This window comes from Phascolarctos cinereus, unplaced genomic scaffold, assembly GCF_003287225.1.
Source record: "Phascolarctos cinereus isolate Bilbo 61053 unplaced genomic scaffold, phaCin_HiC Scaffold_726;HRSCAF=1367, whole genome shotgun sequence".
Classification (NCBI taxonomy): Eukaryota; Metazoa; Chordata; class Mammalia; order Diprotodontia; family Phascolarctidae; genus Phascolarctos; species Phascolarctos cinereus.
In genome coordinates this window covers 62,027,977-62,037,636 of record NW_027556098.1, presented here as the reverse complement: position 1 = coordinate 62,037,636, position 9,660 = coordinate 62,027,977, and the positions used below count along the sequence as shown (strand labels likewise).

General features: G+C 37.7%; 1 long non-coding RNA gene across 1 annotated transcript in view; it reads right to left on the bottom strand.

Moving 5' to 3' along the window:
* Positions 1–4,562: 4,562 nt before the first annotated feature.
* LOC144454472 (uncharacterized) overlaps positions 4,563–9,660 on the bottom strand; it is a 69,835-nt gene continuing 64,737 nt past the window's right edge. The window contains exon 2 of the long non-coding RNA XR_013482886.1: positions 4,563–7,905. This is a non-coding gene — a long non-coding RNA (uncharacterized LOC144454472). The remainder of the gene's footprint in view (positions 7,906–9,660) is intronic.

Here is a 9,660-nt window from a genome sequence, read left to right as displayed (position 1 = left end):
GAAAGCAGCAACAGGGGCAGTCTAGACATTCCGATCCTGAAGTTCACAGAGTCCAGCCTTAATATAAAGTCCAAAGTCAGGAAATAGGCTGGAAGAATGAACAAACAAACAAAAATAGCATCTTACCATAAAAAGCTATTATGGTGACAGGGATGCTTAAGACACAAACAAAGAAGAGAATGATTTTAAAACATCAACAAGCACAGTCTGTAGTACTCCCCACAAGCTCCCCTTCCCCTCCCTTTCCTGACTCCTTTTGTGTGTTGTCTCCTCTCATTAGATTGTAAGATATTTGAGGGCAGGGATAGTCTTTTTATTAATTATGTCATCAGCGCATAGCACAGTGCCTGGCACATTGTATAGACTTAATAAGTGTTTATTGAATTGCATATTGGAAAGCCTCAAGGAAAGACACAGGTTGCGAATTCAACTAAAATTCCCGGAAAAGTTAAAGCAAAAGTTTTTTTTAAAAAAATAATTAGAAATATTTTTATAAATTAAATGAGAGTGCTAGTTGTAAAAAAAATGGAAAAGGAAGGAGAACTATGGAAGAAAGAATTGGAAAAGAAACAGCTTGGTATGAGAGGTATAAAACCTTGTCCAAGCCACAAACTTCATGAAATTTAAAATTAACCAGATAAAAGATAATGACTCCATGAGACATGTGTGTGTATACATAAAGTCAAAAGACCAAAAAACAGAAATAAGTATAAAGTATTTCACAACAAAAACAACTGACTTGGAAAATAGATCGAGGGAATATAACTTAAGAATCACTAGACTACCTGAAAGCCCTGACCAGAAGAAAAAAAAAAGATCCTAGACTTCATATTTCAAGAAATCATAAAACTGTCCAAATCTTTTAGAAACAGAGGGCAAAGTGGAAATAGAAAGAGCCTGCTGTTCACCTCCTAAAAGAAATTCCAAAATAATTCCCAAGAATGTTATAGCCAAAATCCAGAGTTTCCAGATCAAAGAAAAAGGACAGTAAGCAGCCATAGAAAAAGAAATCAAATATCAAGAAGTCACATTCAGGACCAGTCCGGTTGCATAAGCTTGCAACCAAGAATAACTTATCCAGTAAAACTAAGTATAATACTACAGGGGGAAAATGGATATTGAATAAAATACAGATCTGCTAAGCATTGCTGATGGAAAGACTAGGGCTGTGTAGAAACTTTAAAATGCAAACACAGCAGTTAAGAAAAACATCAAAAGGTAAACAAGAATAAACAATTATAAAGGGGTTTTTGGGGGGGATTTTGGTGAGGCAATTGGGGTTAAGTGACTTGCCCAGAGTCACACGGCTAGTGAGTGTTCTGTGTCTGAGGTCACATTTGAACTCAGGTCCTCCTGACTCCAGGACTGGTACTCTATCCACTGCACCACCTAGTTGCCTCAAGAGATTTTTTTAAAGGATAAATTGTTTACATTCTAATGAGAGATGATACCTGTATCCTCTCCAAACTCTATCATCATCAGGGGTCATAGAAGGGGTCCAATAAGAAAGGTTCTAGGAGTGGTGCTTTTATGTCTTGATAATCTTAAATGATGAATGGAAAGGGAAAGAAAGAGAAAAAAACACTAAGTGGGGAAAAGAGAAGGAAAGATAGGAAAAATTATACCAGATAATTGGGGTGTCCAAGTGAAAGTCTATATATTCAAGGAAGGGAGGATGGGGAAAGCAAGTCACTCTTGAAACTCACCCTCATTCAAACCGCTCAAAGGAGAGAAGAATCCACAGATATACACACCCATACACACACGTGCACACACATACACATACCATACACATACACACACAGAGTTGGGTATAGAAATATGTTTACCTCAACAAAGAAACAGGAAGGTACCGGAAAAAAGAGAGAGAAGAATTATAGATTGAGGGAGGGATTAGTCCTAAGCAAAACAAACTATAAGACTATGCAAAAATATTTAAAATAGCTTTTTTGTGGTAGCAAAGAATTAGAAACTCAAAGGGTGTGCATCAATTGGGAAATAGCTAAACAAGTTACCACATACAAATTTGACAGAATGCTATTCGGCTATAAAAAAAAAAATATGATGATGACGGTTTCAGAGAAACTTAGGAAGACTAGTATGAACTGATGTAGAATGAAGTAAAAAGAACCAAGAGAAAAATCTCCACAATGACATGGTAAAGACAAACAACTCTGAAAGATTTAGAAACTATGATCAGCTTCACAGCTAGCCACAATTCCAGAGCACTCATGATGAAAAAAATTCTACCCACCTCCTGACCAGAGTGCAGATTGAAACCTTTATTTTTCGGACACAGCCAATGAGGCAATTTGTTTTGCCTGACTACACATTTCTAACTGGAGTATTCTTTCTCAACTGGGGAGAAAAGGAGATGAGAGGGAAGGAAGTCAATTTTTTGACTGAAAAAAAAAAACCCAAATAATTTAATTTTGAAGCAATAGTACACAAAAGATACCTTTAGAGGGGAGAACATTAGCAGCTTAGAGACCCAGGATGAACCCTTAGGAGACACCCACAGTTAGTGGATGATGATTCACCAAAAAAGACTGAGAAAGAATAGTCAAAAAGGTAGGAGGAAAACCAGTCTCATGAAATCCCAAAGAAGAGAGCTTTTCCAGGAAGAGAGGGTGATCAATAGTGGCAAATGCTGCAGAGAATTCCAGGAAGATAAAGTTTAAGAAAAGAAATTTACTTTTAGATTTGGATTTAAAAGACAATTAAGAAATTTTTTAAAATTAGCAATTAAACTATCATTAGTAACTTTGGAGATAGCATTTTCAGTTGAAAGGTGAGAATAGAAGCCAGATTGCAGAGTGTGGAGAGAAAGAAAGGAGAGTGGCACCAAAAGCAGATAGTTTTTTCAAGGAATTTAGCTGAAAAGGGGAAGTGAGATATATGACAACAGCAAGAGAGAAGGAACCAGTAGATAGGAAGAGATGGAAGATTAGTGAGTGAGGATGACAGTGGAGTCAAGATGCTACATAAAATTCGAGGGGTGCTATCAAGATTATAAGTAGGTGTGCTGGCTTTGGCAAGGAGAAGACTACCTCTTCATGAGAGGAGATGGGGGGACGGTGATGTCAGAGGGTGAAAGAAGAGAAGAGGATACGGAGCTCATGGTAAATGACCTCAATTTTTATGGTGAAATATGAGTCAAGGTCCTCAGTTGAGGAAAGAAGAGATTTGGAAGAACTATGGAGAGTGGAACACAGAATGGATTAAAGAGGAGTAAAAGTGAGGACCAAGTTGATACTAGATAACATAAATTTGGAGTAGAATCAGTCAGTGTGATTTAGTGACTGCCTCCAGCTCTGTTTAGCACCATATGTCTAGAAGTAAAGTAGGTTGATGGTGGAATTAATCCAGATTTAGGGGCTGACAAAGGGTGATCCATGATATGTAAAAGAGAACAAGAGATTAGAGAGTAGTGGAAAGTGTAGAGATGGATCGGTTCATCAAGGGGTCAAGATCAAAAGTGTAATCAGAGTAGGGGGAAGGCTTTGGAAAGCAGTGAGGAGTGACAAATTGAAAGTCACAGGACAAAAAAAAATAGGTGCAGTAAGAGAAGACAGAAAGATATGAGATTATGATCAGATAAAGGAATTTGAGTGTTCATAAACATGAAAGTAGAAAACGTGTAGGGGAAGGCAATATCCCAGGGTATGATCGTCCCTTTGTAAAGCTGACTTGAAAGTGAAAGAATAGGCCACAGGAATTTAGACCACAGAACTGGTAAGTTAGGACATTTGAGAGAACATGTTGTTCAGCATATATGTTAAATTTCACTAGTATGAAGAAAGGAGGTAGGGTTGAGGAGAAAACATGACCCAAACACCATACTCATTCAGAATGGAAGGAGAATATTTTGAGGGTCAATAGGTAATAGCTATCAACCTCTAGATTGGGTGATTACTTTGGATATCTTAAATATCAAAGGAGAAGATGTTGCTGCATAATGATAGTAGAAATAGTATCTGGAAGTAACAGTGGAGGGCAAGGAATATTTCTGCTTCCCTACCATCAGTGAGTCAGAGAGTATGTTAAAAAATAGAACCGGAACTGTACAGAGTGACCAGGGATGCAGTGTCTTTTGGAGGGAAGTAGGACTAAATAAGTGCCAGAAGATAGAAGAAGTGAGAAAGGGAAAAGTTTAAAATCAAAGGATCTTTCTTAATTATGGAGTAGGCATTCAACAGCTTAGAATTCAGTATTATTGTAATACAGAGAGTAAGAGGGGTTAGCAGTATATTAACCACTGAAGAACGAGTTCAAACAGAGCTATCAGTACAAGAGGAAAGGTCCAGTAAAGAATACAGGTAATTAGAAGGTTCACAGGCATCCTTCCATATCAGATAGCTCTGTTACGTCCTGGAAAGCTATGGTAAGCCTATTTCATGGTAGGCACATTGGAAATAATATTTCCTGGGAAGTCTAGAAGTCTGGTCAGAAAGTAAGACCTGGTGTGTCCTGGGGTCCCAGGCTTTCAGCAATATAAATAATTTGTCGTTAGTAATAATAAAAAAGGAATAAATAATTTTAATGAAATGTTGGAAGCTAAATAAGTCAATAAGTTTTGGGGGATTTTTTTAATAGTATTTTTTTCAATTACATGTAAAAACAATTTTAATATTCATTTTTAATGAAATTTTGAGCTCCAAATTTCTCCCTCCTTCTGTCCCCTCCCCCCTCCCTAATACAGTAAGCAATTTTATACAAGTTACATGTGTGCAATCATATAAAGCATTCCATATTAGTCATGTTGTAAAAGAAGAAACAGAACAAAAAAAAAACCACCAAAAAAGTGAAAATAGTATGCTTTCATCTGCATTCAGATTCCATCAATTCTTTCTCTGGATATGGATAGAATTTTCGATCATGAATCTTTTGGAATTGTCTTGGATCATTGTGTTACTGAGAAGAGCTAAGTCATTCATAGTTGACCATCTATATAATATTGCTGTACTGTATACAATGTTCTCCTGGTTCTGCTTGCTTCATTCTGCATCAGTTCATGTAAGTCTTTCCAGGTTTTTCTGAAAGCTGCCTGCTCATCATTTCTTATAGCATAATAGTATTCCATTACACTCACATACCACAACTTGTTCAGCCATTCTCCAATTGATGGGCACCCTCTCAATTTCCAATTCTTTGCCACCACAAAGAGCTGCCATGAAAATTTTTATACATGCAGGTCCTTTCAACAAACTATGTGTCAGGCATTGTACTAAACGTTGAGGATACACAGAAAGGCAAAAACAATCCCTGCCCTCAAGGAGATCACAATGTAATGGAGGGAAGACAACATTCAAACAACAATATATAAAAAAGATATATACAGGATAAATTGGAGATAATCTCAGAGTGAAGGCACTAACATTAAGAAGGACTAGGAAAGGCATTCTTTTTTTTTTAGGGTCTGCAAAGAGTTTTATTTTTTATTTTTAATTTATGGAATAAAACAAGTATTTCCATAACATTGTATAATACATGATTACACATGAAACCTCAAATCTATTATGTATGACTTGTTATTCCTTTTAAATATGCAATAAAGTTATTTTGTAAATTTCTTTTTTTCCCTTTTTTTTTCCTTCCCTTTCCCCTCACCTCCCACTGAGATGGCTACAGTTAGACACAAACTGGTAGGAAAGGCCTCTTGCAGAAAGGGGGGTTTTAGTTGAGATTTGAAAGAAGACAGGAAAGCCAGGAGAAAGAGATGAAGAGGGAAAGCATTTCAGGCATAGGGAACAAGCAGTGAAAATGAAGTTGAGAGATGGGGTATCTTGTGCAAGGAACAGTTAAGAGGCCAGAGTCAGAGGATCAGAATTTGTGCAGGAAAGTAAGTTACAAGAAGATTAGAAAGGTGGGAAGGAGCCAGGTAACAAAGGGCTATAAAAGCCAAATAGAGTATTTTATATTTAATCCTGAAGGCAATAGAGATCCATTGGAATTTATTGAATAGGAGTGTGCCATGGTCAGACCTGTGCTTTCGAAAGATCACTGACAGCTGAGTGGAGAACACAGTGAAATAGGAAAAGGCCTGAGATAGAGAGAGAAACCAGCTAGGAGGCTATTGCTTACCTGAGGGCCTACACCAGGGTGGTAGCAGCATCAGAGCAAATGAGGGGGGTGTATTCAAAAGGATAGATGTTGTGAAGATAGTATTTACTGGATTTGACCTCAAATTAAATATATGGAGTGAAATAATATTAGTGCCTTCACCAGCAACCCTCTTCTGCACACATTCCTCACATACATACCCCATATTCCAAAGCCAGAGAGTTTATGTATATACGTTGCCAAGTTTAAGAGGCACTTTGACATTGTTAAGTTCTATGTTCTATAAAGTGCTTAGAATCTAGTTAGTATTCAAAGCATTGTTTTTCTAATGTCAACTAAGTGAGGCTCAGATCAATGTCTCAAGATTATGGCAGACCTGGAAAAGGAAGAGATAAATTGAAAGGACACAGAATTCCCAAAGAAGGAGCATCAGTCAATCAATAGCACCTGCTTTAATTTGCCTAGCACTACACTAGCTGCTATGGTGACAGGAAAAGATTATAAGATACAAATAGCTCTTGTTAATTGGTATTATAATCTTTAAAAAAAAAGGCCCATGAATAAAAGGAACTATACCCCAAATACCTTGATTTTGAAAAGTTTAAATTAAAGAATCTAGTAGTATCTACTAGACAATGATGACTGAGGCTGTAACAGGCATTCTCTATACCTGAGCGGCTGATCCTTTACTCCCTCTGGAGAGTCGCCATCCTCACCTCCATCTGGTCGGGCGGTACCCGTCACTCCCGGGAAGCACTTTCATGTTATCACTTCAAAGAAGAGATTTCCAGAAATGATGCCAGTATAGTCCTGTGAGCTTTTCACAGTCTGGGAGACTAGCTAGACAACCTTTTCTGGACAAGCATGTATGACCTTGACTTGCGGTAATACTGAATTCTCTTTCCAAACTACATAGCCTTCCTTTCACCTTGTCAATGGGTGTTAGAGCCAGATCAGGGCGTTTGTTTCTTAAAATTAATTTTTTTCTCTTGGGTATGCATACATCCAGATACAGTGCCAGAACTGCATCTAGAGACTTGGAGAAGTATTTTATAAGCAAGGAACTTAAGGAACAGTTATAACAAAAGCATGGTCAATCAATATGAAGAATTCAGAGAAACTTGGGAAGATTTGTATGAAATAACGCAGACCAAAGCAAACAGAACCAAGAACAACACACCGATGGCCACAGTAACACATGGGAAATCAACCCGAAAAGACAGCGGAATTCAGTTCAAGGCAGTAATCAATCTTGATTCCAGAGGACTATTTATATCTCACTCTTCTCTTGGTAAAGAGGTGGTAGACTACCAGGGGGAGAATGAGACTTATACTGTCAAATGTATTCAGGGAATCTTCTTTTGTTTTCACATGAGAAGATGTGGTACACAAAATAATGGTGATATAAAAAAGCATAAAGAACATTTTAAAAGTGTGGTAATCGCACTATTGTACGCTAAAATTTTGTGTGATCTTTACTGTGTAGGCAGAAATCCTCACTATTCTGAGTTCTGAGTTCAAGAGATCCTCACTGTTCAAGAGATGAGTCCTCCATCTTGCTCTGGTGTGAGAGAAATAGTGCTGCAGACCTAGCCCTGTTCTGAGCCTGAGGGCTGAGTTCATCATCCCAGACTACCACTGTTTCATAATTCCTGTGTCGGTCACTTGCATATGAGTTGAATTTGTGATCTTCGGCTGGAAAGATGACCCACCATGGTTCCTCCTTCAGTTCGATGATCACAGCTCCCATCTGGTGCCCTTCTTAAATCTTTGTTGGAGGAGTTGTGGGAGGGGTAGCTGGGCTATCCAACTCCTTCCTACTCTGCCATCTTTGCTGGTCTCCTGTGGCACACAACAGAAAGATAAGTTTACTGTATTACATTTCAGCTGACATTCATCTGACCTTTCTGTGTGGTTTTTTCATTCCTACCTATACTCATTCTTTTTTATTGACACCAGAGATTTAAGAGAACATAAAAAACAAAAGTTATTATTATCAGGAGGAAGATCTGATTAACCAATTTCTACTCTACTTGTTCTCCTCCTTGTCCTGCTTTTTAAAATCCCAGATATGAAGGGACAATTTATTGTTGGCATCTTACAGGAACATCAAACCCACAACCAAAACTAGGACAACATAACAACTTCATCTCTTAATTACGGTAAACATTTACATACTGCAAGTAGAGAAGGAACTGTTAATGCAAGAACATGCCCTTTAACCATACCATTTTATTACACAAAACACTAGGGACCCTAGCAGTCTACAATTTGCAAATGACATTTGGAATACTGGCTGAGACATGAAACCAGTTTCCGTGCACAACAGAAAATGTAAGATCTAAATGAAACACTCTTCCCTCTACTCAATAGAGACGTGGGGGCCTATGGATATAGAATGTGGTATATTCCTGGCAGGTATCAGACTCAGCAATACATCAGTCAGTTTTGCTTCACTGTTTTATTTGTAACCAGGAAGACTTCTATGTGGGAAGAAGAGATATTTCAAGAAATGACTGTGATACAAAAAACCAAAGGCAACAATAAAATGTTTTAATTTAAAAGAACATATAGGATCAACAAAAAAGCATGTTTCACTGAATATCTTTGGTTGTATTCAGGCTCTCTCTTCAAATACGAAATGGCCACCACATTTAAAAATCAGAGCTCTGACACATACATCAATGGATTGATTTGAGGGGTTCTGGGTTTTCTTGTTTTGTTTCATTTTGCATTTGCTCATTCTATTACTAGATTTGGGGATTAGTAATTGTGGATTTTAGGGACTCATCAAGCCTTTCTATGGTCATATAATAGTCTGACCAGTTAGTAATGTGCCTTCAGCACTGAAGACCTCAGTGAGTGCACTTTGGGCTATAACCCTTTTCTTCATTAAATCAGATCCTCTCTAGAGAGACCAACTTTTCATCATATTTTCTTGAGCAAAATCCAACAGTGGAGATGAACTTTTCCTGCTGGGACACACAGTGATGAGCAATACATAAGGAGTTCTTAAAATGGGATGGTTTAGGGCAGGGTAACATTCAACTGGCATCCAGAAGGTCCAAAAGCCAAACTATCCAGTTCCTTTTCAGATAGGAGGCATAGACTGCAAATAAATCATCCTACTTTCTTACTTGCATCCTTAAAATGATGCATAAATGATCCTGATCAATAAATCAACAAGCATTTATTAAATACTTATTATGTAACAGGCTCTGTGCTAAGCGCTATGGATACAAACAAAAGACAACAACAGTCCTTGTCCTCAAGAAGCTTACATTCTATTTCAGGAGACAAGACATACATAAATAGCTATACAGAAGATAAATATTCAACAGATACAAAGAAACCTTAGAGGGTAGGCACTAGTAGCAAAAGGGACTAAGAAAAACCTCTTGCAGAAAGTGGCATTTGAGTTGAGTCTTGAAGGAAGATGGAGATGAAGGGAAAGAGCATTCTAGATTTGAGCCCATGGATAGCCATATCAAGAGCAAATATTCCTGGTGGAAGTGTTATGGTAGAAATACATTAAACTCAACAGGGAGAAGGAAGAGAGGTCTTTAAGAAAGAAAGTAATATCAGGGAGGAAATCAT